General features: G+C 36.9%; 1 protein-coding gene across 4 annotated transcripts in view; it reads left to right on the plus strand.

Annotated features, from left to right (window-relative positions):
- The window catches only part of RFX3 (regulatory factor X3), a 218616-nt gene that overhangs the window by 1159 nt on the left and 189834 nt on the right, over positions 1-27623 (plus strand). Inside the window, exon 1 of one of the 4 annotated variants that reach the window (XM_042850635.2) lies at positions 1-26340. The exons of the other annotated variants lie outside the window; for them this stretch is intronic. The gene's annotated coding sequence lies outside the window, so the exon portion shown is untranslated. The remainder of the gene's footprint in view (positions 26341-27623) is intronic. 4 annotated transcript variants of the gene reach the window in all.

The raw sequence follows: 27623 nt of genomic DNA on the forward strand, positions 1-27623 counted from the left end.
GCCCCCCGGTCCCCGAGCTGCGCTGCCCCATTGATTGAGAGGTAGCCGGAGGGTGAGGCTGTAACGCGTGTCTCGCTGCTGGCTGGTTGTCCCACCCCCCTTGGTTGTACTTTGATGGTGGATGGGGAATGTGGTGTTGGCTGAGGGCTGGGAAGGGCGGGGGGGAGAGTCACGTTTCTGGTCTGCGGGACGGTTGTGGAGAGGGTGGGCAGGTATCTCCTTGGCCTCGGTGTACAATAGAGGCAAATAGAGAGATGAGGCGTTGATGAGCCCTGTCTGATGGTACCTGCTTTAGCGAACACCCAGGCATGGATTCTGCAACACACCAACAACCAGGGAATGTTTCTCCTCTTCACTCCTAGGGGCCTTGTTCTGGGGTAGTGAGACTGTTCAGATTTAGATGTTTGTGAACTTTTTATCTCTTCTGGTGATACTCACACATTCCCTAGCCCTCTTCTGTGAAGCCCTAATTCTGTGGCCAGATTATTTCCTTCTTTAATCATCATTAGTTTAATTGTTTATTTTTGGGAAAACTGTATTTTCTTTGTACTGTACATTGTTTTTCTATTCACCCAGTAGTCTCCCCCCCCCCCCACCACAGATAGTAGCAGTTTTGCTTTGCTGTCCAGCTGCTGGGAAATATTTTTTTTAATGCTGTTTTTGTACTTGTGATTTAATCTAGATACAGTGCAAGTGTGTTAGTTGGGGTTGTAGTTTATGTAGTGTGTTATCTTCTATGTAGAGATGTTTGGGGTAGAAGATCCATTTCAGTTTCCTTAAGTTTCCCACAGTGAAGGGAATTTTAGTTATTTTTCATTACAAATGAGAGACTTTGTGTACATCAGATAAATGAAAGAGAGAAGAAAACATTAAGAAAACTTGCTTTGCAATTTTATTTGTCAAAGCTACTGTACTTTTAAAGGATTTTTCTTGGTGGGTCTTCTTTTTCTGGAGAGAGCTGAAATTGAAGTCAAGTTCATAAAGAATGTATGAATCTTCTGAACTTGAAATCCATGTATATTTCATCTTCTTTTTGATTGTTAAGATTTAGGGATTTGACTTCTCAGCATATACCATCAATTTATTCACTTGTTTTTCTGGACATAAGGTGTATATTTTGATACCTTAGTGGGGTATCATGGGGAATTTCTTTAACATTTTTATATCCAATTCTCTCTCTCTTCCCCCCTCCCCCCCCGGTGATGTCAAATCAACTCTCAGTTAATAAAACGGTCTTTGGAATTTACAATGTTTTTTAAATACAGATGATTTAAAAAGTGTTATTTCCTCATTCCTGTATTTAATGTAATTCATAGGAAAATGGTAGTGTTTTACAAGATATTTTTGTTGATTTTAATTTTGAAGATACTTTTTTCCACCTTTACATTTAAGCCCTGCATTGACTACAATCTTGTTCCTCGTAACAACGCCAACAGAAAGATATTGATTTATTTGACAGAGCAACCTCTGAAGAATGTGACAGTGTCAATTATTCTGGGGATTGTCAAGTGCAGAGGAGGGTAGATAATTAATGCATTAGTGATACTTGTATTATTTTTTGAACTAAGGCTTATTATGTCTCTTGCAGTTTTACTTTCTAAGTATGTTTTCATATGCAGCCCGTGTAACTGAAATGATACATTTCAATGAACCACCAAAGGTCTCAAAATTCTCATTTGTGGTCTTGTCAAAGTTTTCATCCTGAGCAATAAAACAATCATCAGTAATAAAAATGTTACTTTCATTTAACTTAATATACTTTATATTGAAAAGGAGGAATGACTTATTTTCCTTTCTCCTAGCATAGGTACTGTGATCAGATGAGTTCCAAATACGTTAAAAATTACTGACATCAAAGAAGTCAGTTTGTCACTATGTGTTAGTATGTTATATAGTAGAGTTGTTACATATAAATCTTAGTGAATTAATTTCTAGAATATAACAATTATTAGTTTTTGTCACTGAGTTTACTTTGTTATTCTTTATTTGTTAATTCATTCCACACGTCTAACGTTGCCTGTAAGGTAATGTCCCAGTTCTGCAAGCTGCACTGTGTGGGTTGGACTCCCTACACCAGCAAAGAGCCCCATTGATGATGGAGTTCTGGATGGGGCTAGAAATCTCCCTGGGTAGAGCAGCTTTCAGGATCAAAGCCTAAATTAGCAAAGAAAAGTGAGCTGGCTGAGGAAGCAGAAATCTGTATTTTTTAAAGACTGTATTTAAAAAAAGGTGTGTTGTATCACAAAAAGTTTTTAGTATTACTCACCACATTTACTTTAAAGGAGCTGTTGCACGAGGTAATTGAAAATAGTGCCATGTCACATCAGCTAGCATCTTAGACTTTTACAAAGAAAAGCAGCATTAACAATTTGTTCCCACCTTAACGTTTTAATGTTTCATAGATGGGATCTTCATTATGCATTTTGATTCCCCAGTGCCTTCAGCTATCAGAATACCAGATGTTTGCGATGTCAGACAGCCTTTTGATAATAAAATGGTTTGTGATTTTTATTCACGTGTTTGTGGTTTAGAGTACATAGCTGAACAAGTGTGATTAAAAATGCATTTTAATGCACTTGCACATAGCTTCATTGAGTCTTTGTGAGTTCTGTGCCCTGGTGTGTTAGCTAACTTGCATTGTGCTGGAGTAGACAGATATCTTTTTGGCACTGTATTAAAAAGAAATAAAATAAGAGTCCATGACCTACCATTTGTATATAGTTTAAAATCCTTGTTTTCTTCATCTCCTCGGGTAACTGGGCCTTGTTTTGTTACTACTGTATATTTTCTTCTCTTCCTAAATATAGCAATTTGTTAGTTATAACAATACAGTTCTCAGAAATAAAAATGTTACTATTTCTTTTAACTTAATGAACTTCACACTGAAAGGGAAGGATGTCATATTTTCTTTGTCCTTACCTGGAACAGAACCAGGTGTGCTTAATATGGTTAAGGAATCTAAAATGTTGCACATTTTTATCATAGTGGTTGCTTTGTGGTCTAGTGAATGTTACTGATTTTCAGGTTTTTTCCCACCTCTTCTGTCATTAAATTATTTCCTTTTCATATTCAAAATTGAGGGATGCTTTTTCATGCAAACCACAAAGGAGGCCTACCAACAGCAGACATTGACATGTGTAATATTAACAAGGGAACAGGCTTTTTCAACATATATAATGTATTATGATTTTTTTTTAAAGTTTGTTTTGAATTGAGATTACAGGTTGTGAATGCAACATAAATATACAGAGAATAAAAGCAAACTTTCAAAGTTATTATGGAGCAAGAGAGCTAGTTTTTAAATCAAGTTCCATGTCAGATTAATATAGACTCTAATTAGAATACCAAGAAGTGTGTTTTTCAATAATGAATTAAACTATTAATTTTCAGCCTCTTCTTAGTAAATAAACTTTTAAAAATCTGCATGTTTAAAATTGCATATTTTCCCCACCAATTGTAAGTTTGGCATTATTTATATGTCTTTAATAAAGGTGGTGTTAACAGTGGTTATAGTTTTTCTTTGCTTGCAAGTTGAATGTACACAAACATTTTGGAAATGTAAGATTAAGTGGATAGACTGATTTGACTAAATTTAGCTTGTTAGGGACAGATGGCTGCTTTAAACAGGTGTCACTTTCATTTCTAGTGCATTGTGCTGGGACTTCCAGTGGCTCACAAAGTCCTGTCTAAAGCAGGTGGCATCTTCTGCTTTTGTCATTAGCAAAATCTACTCTTTTATAGGTAATTATTTTCCTAGTGAATGGGTACATTATAATATGTGGTATAGTTTTATCAGAGTCTTAAATGGCTCCTCATAACACATTCATATATTACATTTTTGGATAATCCGCTTACCAAACTTTTAAAGGGGGGAAAGGAAAGCATTATTGAGCAATATAAGTTAACAGCTTTTGAATACAAGTAGGTGGAATAATTCTAATAGCTGGCTTGCAAGACAAATAGCAAATTGCAGCTTGATGTAAAAACTTATTTTGCTAGACAACTGACTTGTGGATTTTTAAAATCTGACTTGTTATGACTTAATTTTTATACCAGTGAACTATAAGTAGGAACATTAAATACATTTTAAGCTTCCATCTTTTATTTACAGTGTCTCTTGATCTGTGGGACATCTTTATTCTTTTCATTTCATTGAATATTAACTGTTACAAGTTAAAATATTTTTAACTTAAAACATTTGGAAAAAGAAAGAATTGGGGTATGAGAACTAGAGCTTTCTAGTTTTTTACTTTCTGCACCAGTGTTGAGAACAATGACTGGTGCCCATTCTTAATCTGTTACATTTCCTCTAGCAGATGCACCAGAGGGTGCTATGCTATTTCAAACACAATAAGAAAAAATGCTGAAAAGCACGGATTTATTCATATATATATTTATATTTTTTGATTCTTATTGTAAGTCAAAAATTTTCTCTTTATTCTATGCATCTCCATATAGCAAGATGTTTTCCCTCTAAATGCTTATAGTAAAGATTTTAGAATAATAGACTGTTCCATAGCAAATATGTATTTATGCAGTATACAGTCACAGTTTACTTAAAATTTAAAACATAAGCATTTATTTATTAGCTGTGCTTGTATAGCAGATGTAGTTTCCACTTTTATATATTTGCTTTATATCTTTACATTATTTACTCTTATTTAAGTATATCATTGCTGAATTAATGATTTGGTTTAAGAAATTCTCCCATTTTTAGTTTGGTTTAATGTACTGCCATTTCAGTTTTAACTATTACTCAAATTTTGTTTGGTTTGTTAATTATTTTACAGCTGAGTTTTGTTTTGGAACATATATTACCTTGCATTTTTGTTGGTTAGTTGTTTTATTCCTTGCTGCAAGTCTTGCTGGAAGAAACTGGGGTCAAAGCAGATAAAGCTAATTATTCTCTCGTAAGTAGCAAAGAGAGTACAAGAATCTAGTGGCCTGGAAGACTTGTATGTATTTTATTCCCCTAATTATTGGGACTGATGGGGTAATAGAGAGGCAGTAGCCTTTTCATATATAAGATAACAGCCAGGTTCTATTATAAATACTCTATTGTGGGTATGTATGACTGACAAATTTAGATTTTTTTTTAACCTGTTTCATACCAAAACACAGAGTTTTTGCATGACTAAAATTAAATATACAGTTATGGTAAAAATGGCAAAATACCTTTTAAAAAAATTCTACAATATCTTTGCTTTTCATACATATAGCAAAATTGTGGGATGCAGTTTCTTACCACTTCTGTAGCTTAATTAAAGTCTGAATTTTTTTTTATATATAGGATCTAATAATGTAGTGTTTGCAGTACATATTGAGCCTTCTTGAGGAGATGTGTAAAGTGGTGAAACTTTAACTCTGCTAAACTTACACTCACACACACCAGTAGATGGGTGTAAGTAAAGGTGTCTGATTCAGTGGAATTGCCATGCTGAGAAGCCACAAAAAGATGTATTCTGCTTTAACTCACATGTTCTTACTCCTTTCTGTTAGTTGCTTTTTTTGCTACTCTCCAGTCTACTGGCCACTCTGTGTGAATTACACCATGCTCAGAATCTGTGGGCCAAACTTAGAAATGAAGTATTAGGTGTATTTGTAAGTTGCATGTTGGTGAAGGGGTCTAAACTGGTGCAACATGAATGTGAGGGAGCCAGAAAGGTGAACGTTATATCAGTTTAGACATTCTTAAACTTATAGTAGCTTACATATAATCTTTATCTAGATTCTCATATGGTATCCATCAGTACCCTAAGCTAGGGGTGAACATTATACACTAATCTCTGAATTTGACCCCCTATATTCACTTTATATTTTGGTAACTTCTTCCTCACTTGTTAATAATTGGGAAAAACTTGTTTAGCAGTATTTTTAAAGTTTGCTTCCTATTATTAATGAACCCAATACATTGGAGGGTGATTCCTTAGTTCCCCTCTCTTTGAGTGTACATGTAATGCAACCATCACATTGTAAACAATGCTATCCTGTGTAACTTTGTAATCTACTACCATTCTCTTCCACCCTCCTCCCTCTTATTGTTATTGTCACTTGTGCCTTGTCTCAAATTAGATTGTAAGCTCTTCAGGGTAGGCCATGTCTTCCTGTGTTTATAGTGCCTGATTGGGCTTTTGGGCACTACCATCATACAAATAAATAACAGTGGGTCTTGCTATGTACACCCCAAGCAAGTGGCTTCCCTCTTCTGTTTTGTTACCTCAGTGTAACAAAGTTAGCTGCATTTCTCCTTATTTATCATGTCAAAGGCAATTTCTAAACAATGAAACACACACTATTCAAGGCAACGATGTAGAAGTGCAAAATATTGGGTAAATGAGCAAGTCTGTAAAAGGTGCCATTTGCCCAATTCACTGTACATCAACTAAAGCCCTACTTTTAGTTTATCTGATTTCTGAGTTGTATTTTTTTATAAATAGTGAAATAATGCAATGATAATGGGGTATTGGCTTTTTTAACTTTCAGAATTTAAAAGTAATATGTAGAAATTTCAGTGGAGATAATTTTTTTAAAATATGTTTTTAGCTTGAACAAGTTAATTCACTTCATCAGCTGAATCTTTAGTTCATGTTCTGGAATGTTCCTTCAGTTAGGTCAGTACTGATTTTTAAAGAATATTTACCTGAGATTTTATTTTTCTTTGTTGTGACTGTGTTGAATGCTCAGTGGCCAGTTAAAGATATTTCACTTACAAGTGGGTTGGTAACCAGCATTGAAAATTTGATCTACTGGCCTTCAGCATGGTCAGTGACCTATCGTTAGCAAACACCATAGGTAAAATGGAGGATGGCCACATGAGCACAGTTAGAAATGCTGGGTTTGATTTTATTTATCATAATTTACAATATTATCTGGGTTGCTTCCTGCTCGGTTCATGTTCTGCATCACTAAGAGTTGAAGACCAAAATAATACAAGATGAAAGTGCAAGTCTTAGATGAACAGGTCTTGAAAATTTTATCAGTCACCTGCTAACCGAAGGACTAAATCTATTAGCTAGAGGTAAATGAAGGTGGGACAACATTAGCAAGATCCCTGGGCAATACCCTAGCAAGAAATTAATCTGCTGAGAAGGGGGTAGATGCTGGGATTTCTACATGGGTGTGCTTTCATATCAGCCTCTGGCAAGGAGGTGTCATATAAACTTAAAGCTCCACCTCCCCTTTAAGCTGGAATGAGAAAGGAGCTTTTTGTGTTTTCTCCCTCTTCTTGAGCCTCCTGGCTGATGTGCCATAGTAGGGTCTCTGCAAAATTCTGAATGACAAATGTAAATCTGACCAGTCTTGTTAATTTCACTCTTTTGCTGCTTATCAAACCTGTGGCAGGGGCAGAAGCAGAGGTACTGTAGAAAGACAGCAGATAATTGATTTACACTAGGTTCACATTTACAAGGGCCAGAAACTTCATGAAAGCTTAAATTCTGCAGAAATTGATGATTTAATGCCTCCCCGCCCCTCCTCCCCCCATTCCAACCACCACCGCCATGCTCAGAAGTGAGTTTCCTATTCCCCGCTGGCAAGTGTATATTTCAAGCCCTCTTAGGCAGAATATAATGTCACATATGAAATTCATCGAAACATCATGTAAGGTCACAGAAATTGGGTCAGTTCATACATTTGACCAGTGACTGTCAGGGCCCAGTTAAAAACACTTGAAAGCATCCAACAATAACAATGGAAGCAAGGTGTGGGGGTGGGGGGAAACTCAGGTTGGAGGAGTGTCATCTGGAGTTAGCTAATACCTCACATATGGTGTTAGATAATGGTTAACAGACCACTTTCTTCTCCTGGCTCATAAACAAGGTGTGCAGTTTCCAGGGTTAAGACCATTTACATTTGTTTTGTGTTTTGTTGAGTGTCTTCCTGTTACCGGAGGAATTGATGGATATATTGGTAAAATGAAGCAAAGAGAACACAGAAGGTACATTTCCTTTTGTTTTGGATGAAACTTAAGTAGTGAAATTCTGCACCCACTGATGTCAATGGGAGATTTGCTATTGACTTCACTGGAGCCAGGATTTCACTTGTGGGATCTGGACTACACCTCCAAGTTTGGAACCTAGTTTTGTTAGTTGTAAGAAGACATACCCATCCAGAGAGTGTCCACTTAACATTCTGGATTGCTGTGGTTCACACTATGGCTCTTACGTGTCTATACACGCAAATACAGTCCACCTCTTCGGTGACAGTTATACACCAGCTGCTCGTTCTTGGAGTGAAATGTCATTTGCATGGGCACTTGCTAGGTTTGGCATGGGAGGATGTGGAATAGAGGTATATTCAGACAGACTGCTAGGTTGAATAAAAATACACACATCCATTTTCAGAAACTTTGTGTGTTTGAATCACCATTTCTGCCATAAGACTCAAACTTACCGTGCAGATTGAACAGGAGGATTTTATTCAGAAAAAGAGATGTGGTCTAAAATTGCAATAATTCTATTATGCATCTCATGTAATATGTGCCATGCACATTGGTGACATTTAGATCAAAAGGGAAAAGTTTGTGTCATCCTTCAATCAAATCTCCATAGCCCCAGAAAGCATATTACATCTGTTTACAAAATTAAATGAACAGTTTCATGTGTTCAGTCATGACCTCTGACAGGAGTAATCTGTATTCAGGTTTGTTTTAGTGATGGTTAATGAGGGTCAATTTGACCACCTATGTAATAGCTGTTTACTGTATTTGTTTTACCGTATTAACTGTTACATAGAAGATCAAGCTGGCATATATTAGCTAACCAGACACTAGGCACTTTAAGGTTACACTACCAATCCAACCATTACTGGAAGGGAATGCTTGTGCTTTTTATTTAGTAACTTGTTTCAGGCCAACCTGAACTGGTTCACATTACATCAAACCATTTCAGTTGAGCTACAAGTTGTGTGCTAACTGGTTAAATAATTTTATAGATTCACTTTATTGCAATATACTAAGTTCAGTTATATGAAGAAAATGCAAAATCATCTGACAGTTAAATTTTAGACTTGGTTTATAAGTAAAATTAATAGTATGGTAACTTTTCCTTCTGCTTAAGGATGATCCTTTAATAACTTTCTATGTTTATATGTTCTTTGGGTCAACGGAATGGATCTTATTATGTGGGCCAAAACATCCGCTTTTTGGATGGAGGGGTTAAAATCTTGTTGGATTAAAAATAGCGAAGGGGGCATGCAATTGAGGAATGTCTCCTTCACAATGTCAATTCCTGATTCTATAGAAACCCTGCTGTGAATGCTTTGTGGTTTCAGGATCAGTCAGGTGTGAAAGGGTTGAGGCAGACAATGCCATGGAAATTGACTCCTCTCAACCTCTTGGTCATTCCCTGCTGGAGTGAATGCAGACTATATCAGAATAACGTATGCTATTGTTTCTCTCTAAGTGCTCTGAACCCTCTTTCTCCAACAGGAAGGTTCTAGGAGCAACAACCTCCTGGCAAACTCATGGTAGCTTTGCTGTGTTAGAGCCATGTTAACATGGAGATGAGAGCTGGGAGGCATTATGCCTCAGCATAGTTAGTATAGGGCAAACCACAGGTTTGAGGACTGCAACCTCAATCCACTTCCCCCTGCTCTCCCTACCCCACATATTTGTTACTTCTCATAAAAACGGTGTAGCTAATTAGAACCTTTTTAGTTTCTGGACGAGTGTAAACTTCATGTCTTCTGGTTCACCTTTTATAATATTATCACAGGGAGGGGAATAAGCACAAGAGGTTTTTGAGAGCTAGGCAGCTGTTTTGTGGTTGTCTGTCATAGAGTGAAGGATACCCAAAAGCCAATTGTCATCTGAGGAGCTGCAGGATTTGCCGTGTCTCTATGTGCATGACATAGTAACTTGTACATCAGTAAGGAGGCCAACAGGTTACACAAGCTGGCCAAGGACATTAGCACCTGGAACAGAATTCTTTTAATGTAGGCTTGAAGGCACATTAGACAATTGTAGGAAGAATGGAAAAGGTTGAGGGGCTAGTTGATTATATATAAAACCTTCAGTTTAATCAGCTGTGTCAACCCTATAGAGTGGACCATCTGGACCAGATGTGACTTAACTTTATGTATAACCTTAATTTCCACTTCCCAGCTTCCCACTCTTCATAAACAAATATTTTCATTTTTATTTGTAAAGTATATTTGCTCTACATGGATTAGTCATTGTATCGTATATTTCTTATGCAGTGATACAAAAGCTGTCTGCATTCTCCTACTATACTGCATTTGTAAGATTTAACCTGATAGAATAGTAAGCAATAGATCTGCAGCAAACCCAAAGTAACTGTTCAATTTGAGAGTACACAGAACTGTGTATCGAGTTATAAAAATCACCAAGGTGCATAAAGTTCCTGAAGAATAGAAGAAACATATAACAAATATTTCCATTGGACTAACAACCATCTATCAGGGTACAAATAGCACTTTATTCTTAAATAATAAAAATATTGTATTAGTTACTTCCATGTAATTGACTGTCAATTTCTAAATCAGGTGGATTCCCCAGGGTTTCTCAAGCTTTCATATTGCAAACACAGTTTAATACAAAGGTTATGTTGTGGACTGCCTCGCCTCCTATTAACAAGTGTACAGAACACCTTCCCTCCCATTTATGATCATATAACATAACTGTGGCACATAGTGCAATTGTGTATGTGGAAAACTAATTACAATAGAACCTCAATTTTATGAACACCCATCTTATAAACAACTAGTTATATGAACCATTTTTCTTAATGTGAAGGGAAAAACCCATGTAACGAAAATTATGTTGATGAACAACAAGTAAATGTCCCTTCACATTCGCATGCCTTCAGTGCATTAGAAATCGCTGCAGTGGTTTGAGGAACAAGAAGGAAGGGATGCAGTGCATCATACTGCAATTTACACACTGTACCTACTGTAATTTTGAGGTGTTGAATTTTACAAACCTCTCAATTCCTAATTAGTTTGTACAATAGGGCTTCTTCATTAGAAACAGATTTACTGTGTTTTTAACTTGTTTTAATGAAATGTAGCAGCTAGAAACAAGTAGTAGTAGTGTCATGTGACTAACCAGGTCTCCATGGACCCTCAGCTAATAATCTGTCGACCACCAGTGCTCTGTTTTACAGCAATTTTTTTCCTCTTGCTGGCCAAGGCTTCTGTTTTAATTCCTTATTACTACATTTGAAACTTGACCTATCAGTGTAAGTGAATAAGAGAGGGGACAGCAGCTGGAGTTTGCCACACAAAACAGGTGTTTTGTGTTACAAAGAAGCAGGATGGCTGTGCAATAGAAAAATCTCCCTGAATATAGAAAAATACTGTTTAGTAATATACTGCATGGAGGAAGAACATATAGTTATTTTTATTCAGACATTTTATACTTTGAAGTTTGTAATCCTTTGACTGACCACAAATTGGAAACTGTATGTATGTTTATTTGTAAAATATTTTACTAGAAAACCCCGTGAGATACAGGATTTTATTTTCATTGGACTCCTGAGATGACAAAAATAGCAGCAATACAGAAAAACATACATTAGGGCGAGAGAGGATTCTTTAGGGCTTTTCAAGGGGGGGTATAAGTAGGAGGGAAAAAAATGCATGGTCTGAATATCACGGGAAAGAAAAACTTAGCTTCCCAGTGATGTGGTATTCTAGGTATTCTTGCTTTCCAGATCCGTAATTCAGAGTTCTACATTTTCACTGCAAAGTCTGAAGGGACACAGCTAAGACAAACCTAAGGCCAGCATAAGATTTTCCATGAAACTTTAAAAAAAATACTAAAAGAAACAGCAACCCAGAAACTGAATGTGAAATTGACTACAAGCTTACTATAAACCAAAGTGAAACTGACCAGTAGTGTTGGCTTAGTGATTAGGGTATGAAAGTTAAGTAACTTTGACTGCCAATATTTCATTGTGCCTCAATTTTCCCCATTTGCAAAATGGAGAGAGTAATACTTGCTTTTGTAACAAAGAGTTTTAGGATGAAAAGCACTAAATGCAAAGTACTTTTTTGTGTTTTTATAACTTCTTCAACTTTAATGATCGTGGGTTGGATTTTCAAAAGTGATTTAGCAGCATAAATCCCATTGATTTCCAATGAAACGTGTGCTCCTAAGTCACTTAGAAGCTGGTTTGAAAATTCTAAACCAAAGGCTTTCCAAGTAACAGATAAAGAAATTTTAGTTTTTACAATACAATCTTTAGCTAGATAGTGTCCTTTTAACAAAAAACATAGCAAGCACAAGTTTCACCTTTTTCAGCTCAGCATTTAAAAATAATGTCACAGGGATAGAGGTCCCCTTGTATGTAGAATCTTGTTTGGGAGAGGTTGACTGAAGCTGAGCAAAATTCCATATTTAGCTAGTTGCCACATGACTTGTAAATAGAACCTTAACAAGTGGAAAAGGTGCCTAACTGAGAGCTTGAAGATTTGTGTCTTTTCTGTCATGGGGATAATTCTTTGTGTTGGTTACACTTTCATTAACTTCACTAAGAGTTAGATTGTATCGCAAAAGGGAGAATGATATAGATCCGGGGTCGGCAACCTTTCAGAAGCGGTGTGCTGAGTCTTCATTTATTCACTCTAATTTAAGGTTTCACGTGCCAATAATACATTTTAACGTTTTTAGAAGATCTCTTTCTCTAAGTCTATAATATATAACTAAACTATTGTTGTATGTAAAGTAAATAAGGTTTTTAAAATGTTTAAGAAGCTTCATTTAAAATTAAATTAAAATGCAGAGCCCCCCCAGACCGATGGCCAGGATCCGGGCAGTGTGAGTGCCACTGAAAATCAGCTTGCATGCCGCCTTCGGCACGTGTGCCATAGGTTGCCTACCCCGGTATAGATGATATATTTCTTGAGGACATGCAAATAGCTGCTTTAAAGTGGAGTTTCCAACTTTAGAAAAACTGTGTGCGCTATAGGCTGTAAGGTTGTGAACATTTATACTGCATAGTTCTGATTGATTGCCATTGAACTCGCTTGAATATGAGTAATTTTACCAGATGTCCCGTATTCAGCCTAGGGAAATATGGTCACCCTAACTTTAGAAAAACTTTGTGGGCTATAGGTTGTAGGGTTGTGCATTGTATTGCACTTTATACAGTTGCAAATACAAGGCAAAGGGGGAATGATGGGGTATTTTATCAAGGGAAAAAATTGCCTCTGAGGAAATGTTTGTGGTGGTGACTACATCATTGCTGAGACCAGCTTCATATGTGATTAATTGCTTCCAGGGATTGAGGACATTTCCATGGCCTATTCCTTTGGCTGGGTCAAATCAATGTAGGGGAAGCCTATTCTCAGAAGCCTGAAGTCCTCAGCAAAATTAATGTTGCTCTTTTACTCATGATCAGAACTGCTCGAGGGATGCACAGACTCATGTTGTACATATCACCAATTGTGATAAATAGTGTTTTAAAAATCAAGACTATATTAGGAGCTAATCTCTTGTATTCAAAGGCAGATGTTTCTTTGTTGCTTGAATCTAATTAAATGATCAAGGCATGAACAAGTAAATACATTATACAGAACCTACATTTTAGTTACATTCAAAACTGACTTCAACTTGCCTTCATCAAATCGTGGTAGTTCAGTAGAAAGGCACATGTGACTTACTAAGGTGCTTTGCAGTAATGCCTTTTATATAGTGTTACCAGTCAGACTGAACAACAAAATACCCAGTAAAACTTTTCCGAAATGATCTAGTACTGTAACAACGTGACTGGCTCTTTTCTCAAAGTCCCATTATTCTTTGTTTCTAGCTTTAGGAACATCTTATCCCAGTGATGCTGTATATCTGATTTTTTTCATGCATATTGGGGTTTATACAAGTTAGAAACAGATTAAAATGTATGTCAGAATTGGAGTGTCATAAAGCTTATTGAACCAGACAAGACGTTTGAACAAAATAACTGAAAGACAAAATATCACTGTGTGAAAGTATATAGCAGTATTCATAATATTTAAGGTAGTTGTATATTTACTGTAATTTAGTGCGATACTGTCAGGTTAAAAAAATCATGAGCTGTGTAATAATGTCAGTTTTCAAGTAGAACAGGTATTTGAATAAGGTGACCTGCTTACAAATGAGTAGCATTTTAAAAGCCTGTTTTAAAAAGTTAACTTTTATTACTAAAAAGTTCTTAGATAGTTTAAATGTGAAATATTTTATTAGTTTCCAGTTTTAAAAATCTAGTTTACCTTTTCGATGGTTTAATCTTTATATATCTTATTGGAGAATATAATTATACTGGTCAGTTTACATTCAGTTTTCTGGTTCTTTTACAATTACAAGTTGAAGACGTAGGGGAATTTCAAATACAATTTTCACTAAATGAGAAGACTTGAGTTAATATTATGTTTTGTTAAGCCCTCATTTAAAAAAAATTGTCTAAATTACCTGGCAATGTCCATTTAACAATAAGTTCAAGAACTTTTGTCAGATTAAGTGAAAAATTCAGTTAAAAATATTCCACATTAGTTTATATTAATAGGCTTACATACCTTCCACATGCCACTTTTTAACAGATTAAAAGATACAAAATCATATTTGTGACATAATTGAGGTGATACATTTCTTGACATTCAATCTGTGTCGTAATTAATACCCAGTACCACTACCATAAAAATAGAATCATGTATAACATAAATTTCTGTCTCATTCAGTTTTAGCTGAATCCTGCAAATTCTGTTAATTTTTATGTGGCTCTTCTACTTTAAGACAATGCAAGTTCCATTCATGGTGCCCTTTAAGTTTACATCATGGTGTCTTATTGTGTATTCATTACTTGTGTTTGTTTGATCTGAATCACCTTTGTGATATTACATGAGTATAAAAATCATAGCAGAGGATCTCCAGGATTAAGTGGGCTAACCTATTTTATGCAAACTATGGTGTGTGCTGTCTAAATAGAATGCATATTCTGGTGTTTCAGTAATAGAAGTTGCACATTTTTTTTCTTGATTTTATATTTTCATATTCTTAGTGGAGATGATGTATGTCATAGTCAGTAAGATGAGTGAAAACAATCCACAGGCCTCTCTATGTTCTCCTTTTCTGGGGAAGGTTGTGGTTAGATACGGAAGATTTAATAGCATAGAAGACTTTATAAAACGTATGTCATTAAGAAATACAGATGGAAACTTTTGTTCCTGTAGGTCACACTTGTGGAACAAAAACACAATATTGGCATCTGCACAAGCAGTACAAGCTGAGGCTTGCCCAGGCCAGTATCTTTTAAGGTGTTGCAGCACAGTTAAGTGAAAAAAGTCAACCAGGAGAATGCATTCTCTATGAACTGAGTATACTTCACTGCATAGCAACTAAAAGCAATGTAGGCAGTTATGCACTATTATGTTTAGTATTTATCTTAAAGTGGGGGTAGGGTTTTTTTTGAGTAGGGTGATACAGTCAAGATGTGGCTAAAGTTATGTTTCTTTCTATGTATAATGGTTTTCTGTACATTTTTAATTTAAATTATTTTAGAAAATGCTGAGAGACCAGTGTTGATTTTTGTTTTGTTCAACCTAACTGGGAATAAGGGTATTATTAGCACAAATGTGTCTAAAAAGAAGCTTAATTAATTGAAGCAATCATTTCTTTAAAAAAAATATAAAAGATTGGAAGCTCAAAGGTATCTTGATGTTCCGGTAGTCTAGGTTGTGTTAGTGAATATGAAATGACATTTGTAATAATTTTCCTATGAGAGTATGCTTTGTCACTTGTTCTTAACCAGATAAATCCCCTATGGATAAATTTTTCTTGAAAACTACTCCCATTGGATTTGGCCTTAACTTGAATATTAAAAAAGGCAGTACGATAAACAATGGCATGATGAAATGTTAGTTATCTCTTGCACCTTTGCTAAGAAGTTCCTCGTCCAGTGTTATCAATCTTAATACTTCAGTGGTTCTAATTTTCTCTGTTTTATTTGTGCTGTTCCATTTGAATTAAAACAGTTTTTCAACTAGAAATGATATTAATTGATTTCATTTTGAGATAATTGTAAAATAGTTCCTTACATGGGACATGATTATTTACTTTTAGAATTATTATACTTGTGTAGCTTCTAATCCATGAAATGGAAGAGGAAGTGCTAAATTTTTTAAAGGAGATTTGGAAGTCAGCTGAAAGGAGAAAGTATTGACACCTTCAAGACTTTAAATGAAAATATGATAACTCTTTCAAGATGCTTTTACCAAAGTAACCAGATACCAGATTACTAATTTTGCAGGCTATAAAAAGGAAAAATATAATGGAATGTGGTTTTAAATATGTAATTACTAATTTTATTTTAATTGTTACTAAACAAGGATTAAAATTGAACATCTGTTGTTAAAATAAAAAAGGTTTAAGATCTTGTGTACTTACCCAGTTTATATTTTAGTCTTGCTCTGGTTTCCAACTATGTTATCGCCACTGGCAGCAATATATTTTTGTATACTTTTTGTAATTATTGTTCTATTTCTGATGTTTGCTGGAACCTGATTCTTGTCGGCCTCTATTTTGGGGCCTACTTTGTCTCATTTATTTTTACCACCTCTTCCCCATTCATACGTATTTCTCTGCTGCCTGAATTCCATGTGTTTTAATATTTCAGTTTACCTGAGAAGATCGGATGTGGCAGGGCTTCTAAACGTCACACATCTGGCAGTTCTGACACACATCCAGCTTGGCTGCCAGAATAGGCTGCAACTACTTCTGCCAGACTTCAGGCTCTTCAGTGACATCTTGTTGCAGGCAGCCATGCAGTCACTTTGCCCTTCCTTTGCTGCTCCTCAGCTTTCTTTTGAGGGAGGAACCTTTCCTGCTTTGTCTCAACCGCCAAATGATTGGTTGTTTATTTTGTTTAAATATTTGAGGAAAAATTTCCTCCACCAGTTTTAAATTAGTGGAAGATGGAGAAAAGAGACACTAAGAGTATGTCTACAGTAGCACTTTTGCCGGTAAAATTTTTGTCGGTCAAGGGTGTGAAAAAACACACCCCTGGCCGACGAAAATTACGCTGACAGAAGCGCTTGTGTGGACACCGCTATGTCGGCTGGAGACGCTCTCCTGCTGATATAGCTACCGCTGCTCGTTGGGAACGGTTTAATTATGCCAATGGGAGAGCCCTGTCCTCTTGGCATAGTGCGGCTACACGGGAGACCTTACAGCAGTGCAGCTACCTCGTTACAGCTGTGCCGCTGTAAGGTCTCAATGTACAGATAGCCTTAGGCCTTGTCTACACCTAAATCTTAGGTTGCTCTAACTATGTTGCTCAGGAGTGTGAAAAATTCACACCTTTGAGAGTCGTAGTTAAGCTAACCTAAGCTGCGGTGTAGACACTGCTAGGTCAATGAAAGAATTCATCAATCTAGTTACTGCCTCTCGAGGTGGATTTGCTACAGTGATGGCACAACCCCTTCTGTCGCTGTAGTGTCTACACTATAATGCTACAGCAGCAAAGCTGTGCTGCCATAGAGCTTGTGGTGTAGGCATACCTTTATTCAGCATTTTAAGACCTACTTTTTTCACCAGTAACTAAAGATGGCTTGGGGAAAACCACTGCAAACATTGCATTTCAATCATCCTTATTGAGAATTGTGCTTTTTTCCAGGGTTGAGGGATTAGGAAAGTTTTAAAAAAATTATAAATGATTGAGAAATCACCAATAATATGCTGAAGTGAGATCTGCTAAGGTTTTAGCGGAGCCTAACAAAGCCTCCCCTCTCTGTGACATCACAGTGCAAAACTTCCATTTCTGGTGTAACAGGCCGGGGTGCTGCAGCTGTGACAGCTCGCAAAAGTGAGATTGTCAAAATGTATCCTTGAAAAATACAGCTCATCTATCCAAAATATGAAAACTAAAGGCCCACTCCTGCAAAACTTCACAGAAGTAATTTTTATTCAAGTTTGTAGTCCCTTTCACATCAATGAGACTATTTGCTTGAGTAAAATATGCAGGATTAGTCTTCTCTGCCCCCCCCCCATCATTTTTTGCTGTCATCATTTATTGTTAATACCCTATTACTCAACCTTGCAGAAGAATGTTTTCAGCTAAATAATAGTAACTAATGAATTTGTCTTGCCGCAAACAATTAATCTAAGTGAATTGTCCCAGGACACAAGTCCCCGGACAACTTACCTGCTTAAAGTTAAGCACATACTTAAATGTTTGTAGGATCAGGTCTTAAACATAAAGTCAGAGATTATGAATGCAAAAGTTAAAGTTTTCATATTAATATTAACTTGTTAATGCTGCATGTAATATGGTAAGTGTCTGGTGATATACGATATAGGCATTAGAACTTTCATATAACCCAATTATTACATTCTTCTCACTTGCTAAAATAAATTCTTTCCAGCTGTAAGTTTTCATGTTTGACTTCAGCCATGATGTTACTTTTTTTGTTTAAAGTTTTAGCAGTATTCTTTCAGGAGCTTTTCAGCTATGTAAAGGTTTTTTTTTTTTTTTTTTTAACTAGTAGTTTAATTTTAATATGCTAGTTTTCTTATGATAGTTAAGTTCAAAGAGGTCCCACTAAACTGGATGACGGTCAACCAAATGTCATGAAATTCAGTGTTAAGTGCAAAGTAATGCACACTGGAAAACATCCCAACTATACATACACAATAACGGGATCTAAATTAGCTGTTACCACTCAAGAAAGATCTTTGGAAACATCTGCTCAATGTGCAGCAACAGTCAAAAAAGCTAACAGAATGTTAGGAACCATTAGGAAATGAATATGCAGCAGGTTTAAAACAAACATAAGAAAGTATTTCTTTATACAATGTACAATCAATCTGTAGAACTCGTTGTCAGCAGATATTGTGAAGGCCAAAACTATAACTGGGTTAAAAAAAGAATTAGATGAATTGATGGAGGATAGGTCCATCAGTGGCTATTAGCTAAAATGATCAGGGATGCAATCCCATGCTCCAGATGTGTCTCAACCTCCAACTGCCAGAAGTTGCGACTGGACGACAGGGATGGATCACTCAAATGTTCTGTTCATTCTGCATCTGGCACTGGCCCTTTCGGAAGACAGATATGGGGAGATGGACCATTGGTCTGACACAGTATGGCCACTTTTATGTTCTTATGCTTTCCCCTACCTCAGGAAAGACTGAACTTTATATTTTGAAATTTTCAGGTTGACTAGTCTCCAGTTAACATTAGGCCCTTTTATAATTGGAAAAAAAAATTAGTTGTAAGTGTGTTGAAGGCCAGTTTTGTATATGAGTGTGGCTGTGCCGGTTCAGGCCCTTAATCTTGATATTAATTGTATACCATAAATACACTGGAAGTGTAATGTGACAGAATGAGTTAGTATAAGAACTTAATATTTTTCATTTTCTGAATTCTGAGCATTTAAATTCCTATCTGTAATATTATATTAAGGTATATTTTTTATTTTAATATATCATCCACAAATACAGAGAAGACATGTGAAAGGCTTATTTAGATAAATAAAAGTCACATTTGTGGAGGTAAATTGCCTCATTCTGCTATTTTGACAAATAGATTGTCATGCTGATATTTTTAGAATGGGACTTTCACTGTTCTAATGTCAAAATCATATTTTCCATTTCACTACAGTGTCAAACAGTCAGCTTTCTTTGCCAGTCATCCATTATAGACTGATGTTATTTGAGACTGTTCTACTGTATTGGAACATGTGAAAGAGATACAAAGTCTTTTTATATAATTCAATTACATATTGATAAAAACCTTTTAAATTGCCTTTTAATTTTGCAGAAAACATTGTTTAGTAGCAACTTACATATAGTTTCTCAAGGCACATTTATGCTGAATTGTGTTCTGCCTAAATATATATATCTTTTAAAAAGCCATTACCACCTCACCACCACCCCCTTCCTGCCCCCCCAGCTTTGGTCAATGTTTCACAGCACTTTACCTCGTGTCCACCTAAACACTTATTTCTGAATATTAAAATTGTAGCTTTATCTTGAAAATGTAATACTTACTGCAAATATAAATGCCACAGTTGGACACATTAATGCATTTCTTCACCTATTAAAATTTTATTAGGTATTGAGAAGGTACTACATTTCAATAAGAATAGTAAATCAGCAGCAATTTATCCAATGGTACCAAATCCTTTGTTTTGAGTGGAGTGCAGTTTGAACATATAGTATGAATTAGCATGTAGAATTAAATATAATCTTATTTCTGCATGTATGTCATATTCTCTGCATAAGAGTTATACATATAAGACCCACAAAGTGCCTATTTTGTTCCTGTAAAGTTAGTGCATTTACACAGAACAGTGAGGAAATATACAGGTCAATGAGTTTAAAACAAAAACATGGAAAAGGGAGTCTTTTAGAAAGGCAAGAACTATTCCTCTGTCTACCACTGTTCTTTGTATGCTCAGTTAAGCAGGGTATATTATCTATCTGCTGTGTCCCTCCCTGCCCCTCTACTCCTATCCTCCTTCATCCCTGGCTCCTGATTCTCTGCATAAGCCACTCTTCCACCTGCTCCTCCCCCACCAGCTTCACTGGCTCATAACCCTGTCCCCTTTCTCACTCATTCATCTGTATTCAAATTAAGCCACTTTCTTCTTTGTCTCTGCTGCCTGGACACTAGGAGGGACCACTGAGAGCACAGGAGAGACAGTTTCCCAGGTCTCAGTTCTTGTGCTCAGCACCCCTGTGGCCCCCAGGAGGAGCAATTGTAGGAAAAGTCTTGCTCAGCCCTGGCTTGTAGTCTGCTTACTTGTTCTATGGGTTTGGTGTGTGTGCCATCTGGTCAGTCTGTAGAAGCTATGAGGGGATGGTGCATATTCATTGCAGACAATCTTCAGAGATTTTAGCTAGTTTTACAAGTCTCTATGGAGCATGTGCAAGCTGAGATTTTTCAGGGTTTATAACTGGGCTAAATTTGGGCAGATTTTCATTGGGCTACCAAAAGACATATCCTTGACACCAGGATAGACCTCCTTCTGCCAAATTTCAAGTCCCTGCTTCAAAGCATGGAGGTTTTAGAGCTTCTCAAAATAATTGTAAGTTTTTTTGTTTTTGTTTTTTATCGTGAGCAAAGACCATATTTTTCCTTAACCACACTCTTGGGAATGGCGGAACCATTTTAGCTGGAATTTTCCAAAAATTTCAGCCTGAGGCATACATTTGGCATGAAAAATTTCAGCCTAAATGGTTTACATTTGGTAACGTTATAAGCAACTGAAAACAGTGTTGGGATTCCCTCTGAGACCTCTTTCCACTTGGCTTCTCAAAAACTCAGTTCAACTCCAGATTTCTTCACTTAGTTATCTTTATTTGGCATACAGAAAAACTATGCTGAGTTGATCAGAGTCAGGTACAGGGGATGGGTATAGGGCCTACCATATATCCAAAGTTACACAGAAAACCTCTTCCTTTGTATACATTTACACATTACATTGCATCACATGTTTTAGAATAAGCTGGTTACTTTGTAGGAACCAATCCCTATATAGCATGCTTTGCCCATGTTCTGTTCATGTATAATGCTGATCTTTACATTCAAGCTTGCTATTGGTCAGTGGCCAATCAGTTTGGAATTGAAAATCCACTGTGGGGGACCACTGTCTTCCAACTATGCAAGGCCATTAAGAGTATCTTGCTGCATAGGACTGTGACTGTTGGCAACAGGAAGGAAATAGTGGATGGATTTGCAGCAATGGGGTACCTGAACTGCAGTGGGACAATAGACATCATTCATATCCTTATTCTGGCATCACCCCACCTTGCCTACGAGTACATAAATAGAAAGGGATACTTCACCATGGTTTCACAAGTGATGGTAGATCACTGGGGACGCTTCACTGATATCAACGTGGGCTGGTCAGGGAAGGTATATGGCACATGAATCTTTAAGAATACAGGCCTTTTCCAAAAGCTGTAAGCAGGGATACTCTTTCCCAAATGCCACATTGCTACTGGTGATATTGAAATACCAATAGTGATTTTGGGGGACCCAGCCTACCCCTTGCTTACCTAGATCATGAAGCTGTACACTGGCCACCTTCACAGCACCGAAGAGAGATTCAACTGCTAGTTCAGAAGGTGCAGGATAATTTTTGAATGTGCTTTTGGTAAATTTAAAGGGTCACTGGCACTGTTTACTGATTGGATCTCAGCAAGACAAATATCCCCATCATTATAGCTGCATAATATCTGTGGTTCAAACATTGCAGAAGCCCTGTGAAAGGGTGATCTGTACTTTAAAACCATGTTATATTTATGTATTAATCAAATATTACAATCTGTCAATCATGTTACAAAATGTGTAGTGCATTGTGGTTGGCCCTGTAGTTTTCACAGGTCAGTATCGGTGCAGTTGTGGTTCTCCGTATTTTCCTCTGGTGTGAAGTAAAAGAGTTCATATTGTGCTGCCACCTGTTACATTGGTGCGGGGGGATAAGGAGCAGGGACTATGGAGTTTTTCATGGATTGGAAATTGTGCTGTGTCCAGAATCTTTGGTCATGCATCTCAAAAATGCTCTTCAACATCTGTGTTTGTTGCCCGAGTAAACCTGTGATGTCCTGTTGCACTCCCTACTGCACCTCTCAATCCCTTTGCCACTCTTGTAGCAACCACTTTTGCCATTCTTGGTCTTTATTCCTGGTCTCGGACATGTAGCCCTTCCAAGTCTTGTGTTTATGGTCAGTATTGGTGGAGGATTGGAGGATCTCGTAGAACATATCATCCCTGGATCACTTCTTTCTTTCCGGATCAGTCAGGTATTCAGCAGTCATAGAATGAAACGTTTCAAGTGTACCATGCCAGAGGCTGCTGATTAAAACAGATACATCATTAGATTTACAGTTACAAAGGAAACAAAGATTAAGTCTCAAAACTCCCTTACATTATTTCCATAAATACCTTTAATAAGACATGCCTATTGTAGCACCTTATTACAGCACCTCTATGCAGCTCAAGCTATGGTGAGTACTACCCAGTGGGGCGAGTCTGTGTTGGTTAAATGGAAGATTTAAACATTGGGTGCCCTTTGGTATGAGTATAGAGAAAGTACATTGAATATTGCCTCTATTTTAACAGGCAGTAGTGAGTTTGGCTGGTATCTCACTCCTAAGGGCGATAAAGGCAGTGCTGCTAATGGCATCCCAAAGCTGCCCAGGCCCATGTGGTGCTAGCCAATTCATTGAAATGTTGCCAACAGAAGTGGTTGCAGACTAATATGGGAAAGTCTTGTATTACAAGGGAAGAAACAAGGCTGCCATCCCTAGAAATGTTTGGGAGAGGATGGCAGAGTATCTCTATGAAAGCTTAATTGATATTGTTCAAGAGGATAAAAAGATCATCCCTGTTCAGAAATACAAGTACTCCACATCAGATGTATTGTTTTCCCTGCTGCCTGGCCCAACTAGGCAAAGAATGGAATAGAAGGCGCTGCCTTTGCCTCTTTTTTTAATCTCTGAGCACAGGACATTGATATGAGGTGGACTATGTAAATCAGACTTCCATACTAAGTTTTAAAAATTTATTTTCTAATGTATTACAAATAAAGTGAGCAATCAGACATCAATGCTTTTGTTCTGTAAATGCACACATATGGTGGGTGCCATTTTAATGGGGAAGAAAGGCAGGAGGGAGAAGAAGTTTCAGTAACAAAAAGATAAACATTTCTTACAAGGAATAATATGTGTACACGCTTACCTGAGCTCAGTTTTCCTTCCTCAACAGGCTCATCTGCACGCAAGTGGCAGGACTGGCTTGACTCCAATGGAGTTTCAAACAGCACCTAGGTCATTGCATGGTTTGCATTCCCATCCTCGTCACTGTCTCCTGCCCACTTCCTCACTTCACACTGCAGCAATGTCTACATGAAGTTTCTGCAAAGTGTCCACAGTTGTATGTGGGGTGCTAGTTGGGTCTATGCCAAGTGTGGCTTGCAATTTGTTGTAGAAGTGGCAGGTCTGCTGGGTTGCCCCAGATTTGTTGTTGCTCTCCCTCGCCTTCTGATATGCCCATTGAAAGTTCCTTCACTTTCACACAGCACTGCTGCTCATCCATGTTGTGCCCCAGTTTCAACATCCACCATGCTCGCCCAGTCTCTTCTCCCCACAGGATGAGGAGATACATGACTTCTTCCTGCTCCAGGCAGGAATACGTCAAGTAGCTCTCTGCGTGCATGGAGTGGGCATGGTTGGATAATCACAACAAAGGTGGATCAATAGGTGTGCTTGCCAAGGTGGGCAATCAGGAAAAGACATTTCAAAAAGATGCTGGAGATTTATAAGGGGGTGGAGGGTGTTTCTGGTGGCTGTGACCCTTGGGTAGTGGAGTTCAGAATTGTGACAGGAGCGACCACTGTCACAGGGACCAAGGGCATTATGGGACAGCTACTGGAGGATTGTTAGGGTTGATAGAAGTAATGCAGTGTCTACACTCAGGCTGCATTGACACAAGGAGGTTGACCGTGCCTTTGCATCGTTTGGGGAGGTGGCGTAATTGCGTCACTTAAGTCATGAGGCGACAAATTCAGGTGTAGATACACACACAACTAGGTTGAAACAAGTCAATTTAGATTAATCTAACTTTTATAGTCAAAACCAGGTGAGGCCATCAACTCCTACTGAAGTCAGTATAAGTTAAGGGTGTTCAGCTTGCAGGAGACATACATCTCATTAGGATTAGGCTCTAGGCCTATGGTTTTGTATTTTAAAAGCGTGCTTTCTTGCTGAGGGTAAGAAAAGTCAGTTTTGCATTCATGTCTTTAACACAAAAACACTGCAAGGCTTTAAATTCAGGGGAGGAAAAAAGTATCTGCTGCAAAAGAGTCCCCTTTTCTAGGGGCTCTACCAGCATCTCCACAAGAAGAGGATTTGTTCTTTCAGATTTCAGAGCTCTTTACCTCCACAACAGTCTATACAAACCTCACTATTTCTCGAGGTCCTTGTGGAAAATCTCAACCAAGCAATCAGCATAGAGTATGTTAGCAGAGAGACAAACTCTTTTCTTCCAATCCTTTTCCCAATTTTTAGAATCCATTTCTAGGCACTGGTTGTTTTGGTTATCCCTTAGACTACGCTATGACATATCTACCTTAAGCTTTCCCATCCCTTTTTGGGATTGTCTCTCTCTTTTTTTGTTGGTGCTGATTGTTGGTGGGATAACATTGGGGGCTTTTTTCAGAGTGGTAGCAGTGTTAGTCTGTATCAGCAAAAACAATGAGGAGTCCTTAGAGATAGTGGAGAAAGCCTATACTACCCAGTTCTACTCCTTGCCACCTTTGAGTTCTTCTCTAATCAATTTGCAAAGGTATAACTGAAGACATAATCTGAAGGCACTGGGACTGCATAATTGTCACTAGGTCTAATTTCGCCCATGGAACCTTCATTACTGGTGATGATACACAATGAGGAAAGAACTCAGTTTAACACTCAGATCTTAGATTGAGTTCACAGGGCTGTTAGACAAATTTGGCATAAAAATCATTGGGAGACGGTAAGCTTGAAACATCATGTGCCTCTAAGTCATTTTTTCAGAATTGACTTGTTGCTTTAAGGTTCCAAGAGCAATATTAATTCAATTGCTATACATGTATATAGGATTTTCTATTGTTGTTTTCTTCTTGTTAAATACGTAGCTTAATAAATTGTTCTATGTTGGTAAACGTATAGAATAAAACGTGCTTTCTGTGCAATTGTATTAACTTTGCTATTGAAACTTTAACTTTGTCATTTCCTGCCTTTTAGAGAATTTTTAACTATACAACTTTAATGTTGGATTGAGGTATAGGAGTGAGTTTGCATTCAGTTAGAATGCTGTGGGGTTAATATGGACAGGTTTTGAGTAGTTTTCCTGTTTTAAAATTTATTAGCATTGTTAGAATCTCATTGTTGTTTATAATAAGATATGTCCTAAATTGTGTGCTGACTATTTAAGAGTTTTAAGCTCTTTAAACAAGCTGGTTGGAACTGTAGAAGGAGGCCTACAGGTTTATTAACGCTTCTTATCCTGAAAGCACAGCATACCTTTTCAGGTTGCACAGCAACAGACTCCTAGCAACGATAATAGATTGAATTTCCAAGAGTGACCATGCCGGATGTAATAATAAAGCAAGAGTACAAACAGTTGTCATGGTTTTCTTTTCACAATAAACTAGTCTTCATTTAGGGAGCTTTAGTCTTTCAAAAATGGCCAACTCCTTGTAAAACTAAGGATATTTAAGAATAGTTCTGGAACCAAAACAAGTCTGCTTAGAAAGAGTGACTGTCATGTTTTTAAAATGCATAGTAGTATTAGACATACAGAAAACAAAGAAACATTACATCGATTATCAAGTAAGGAGGACACTTAATACCTACATAAAAAGGTTTGTAATTCATAACTTGTTCTATAAGTTGATACATATTAGGACTTTATTAAACGTGGGGTTGAACAAGTAAATAAACAAGAATTTTGGAAGGGATAGAAATAGTTGTGTTTTAGGGCATAAGGCACCCTTTAACTAATACAGGTTAGGAACAGACTTTTCCTGGGAATCATCCCATAACTGCCTACTGTAGGACTTGTTGCACCTTTCTGTGAGAAACATGGTGTTAGAGACAGGATACTGGTGTGATCTATTCTGGCAATTTTTATGTTCTTATGCACGGTCAGTGTTTTGTTGCCTTTATTTGTTCAGTTATCTCCTCTTGGTTTAGCTAGCATGAATCTTGGGCCAGTTCATTCTAATTTCTTTTTTTCTTTTTGGAGACACATGTGTGTTCACATAAAAATCATACCTTATTAAAAAGGTTTATTTCTTTGAAGAAGCACAAGAAAACTGGACCATTTAATTCCATAGACATCTTATAGATTTTTTTTTTTAAAGTTTGTGAGCTAATTGTTGTAAAGACATTTGTAGGCAGTGACGATAAATAAAATTGCCAGTGGCTGCTGGACAAATTTATTTCAGTGTCCTAATAGTCTGTCAGAATTTTCTCATCAAGTCTTATATGTGGGAAAGGTGAGTATGTGTGGGCAGACAGGCGGGTGGTGAGTAAGTAGGGTGAGAGAGAGGAATCCTTCTACAAAACTAAAATATAGAAATCTGGATGCACCTGTCCATACTGTAGTTACGGTTTCTGACCCAGCTAATTAAGTTGAGATTTGAACTGCAGCTTTTGACAGCAGAAAGATGTAAATGTCAGGGTGGATCTTTAAATCACTGATTTTAATCATGATTTAAATCACCAAGCAGGAAACCTTGACTTAAATCCTCAATTTTAAGTGTTTTACATTTGTACTTTTCAGTTATTTTCCTAAAGAAAGATTTATTCTCATTGGTTGGTAATCATTAAACCATGATGATTTGCAAGTAAATACAGCCTTCACACTCAATTTGGTCCTTCTTTTTGATAACTAGGAGGATACCTATATCTATATTCATTTATTTAAGCAATTCTATAGCTTAACTTACATTTATTTGGTCTTAATTTTTACATTTGTATTATGTTAAGAAATTCATCATTTACCATTTTATTTACTAGATTAATTTTTTTCTTGCAATATGTGTCAATCTCTATTTGATGGAAATTCAGATTCAATTTAAAATGCACAAAAACTGCATTTTAATTTTTTTAGTAAATAAACTACCTTAAAGAAGCTGGATAA

Source organism: Chrysemys picta, chromosome 6, assembly GCF_011386835.1.
Source record: "Chrysemys picta bellii isolate R12L10 chromosome 6, ASM1138683v2, whole genome shotgun sequence".
Taxonomy (NCBI): domain Eukaryota; kingdom Metazoa; phylum Chordata; order Testudines; family Emydidae; genus Chrysemys; species Chrysemys picta.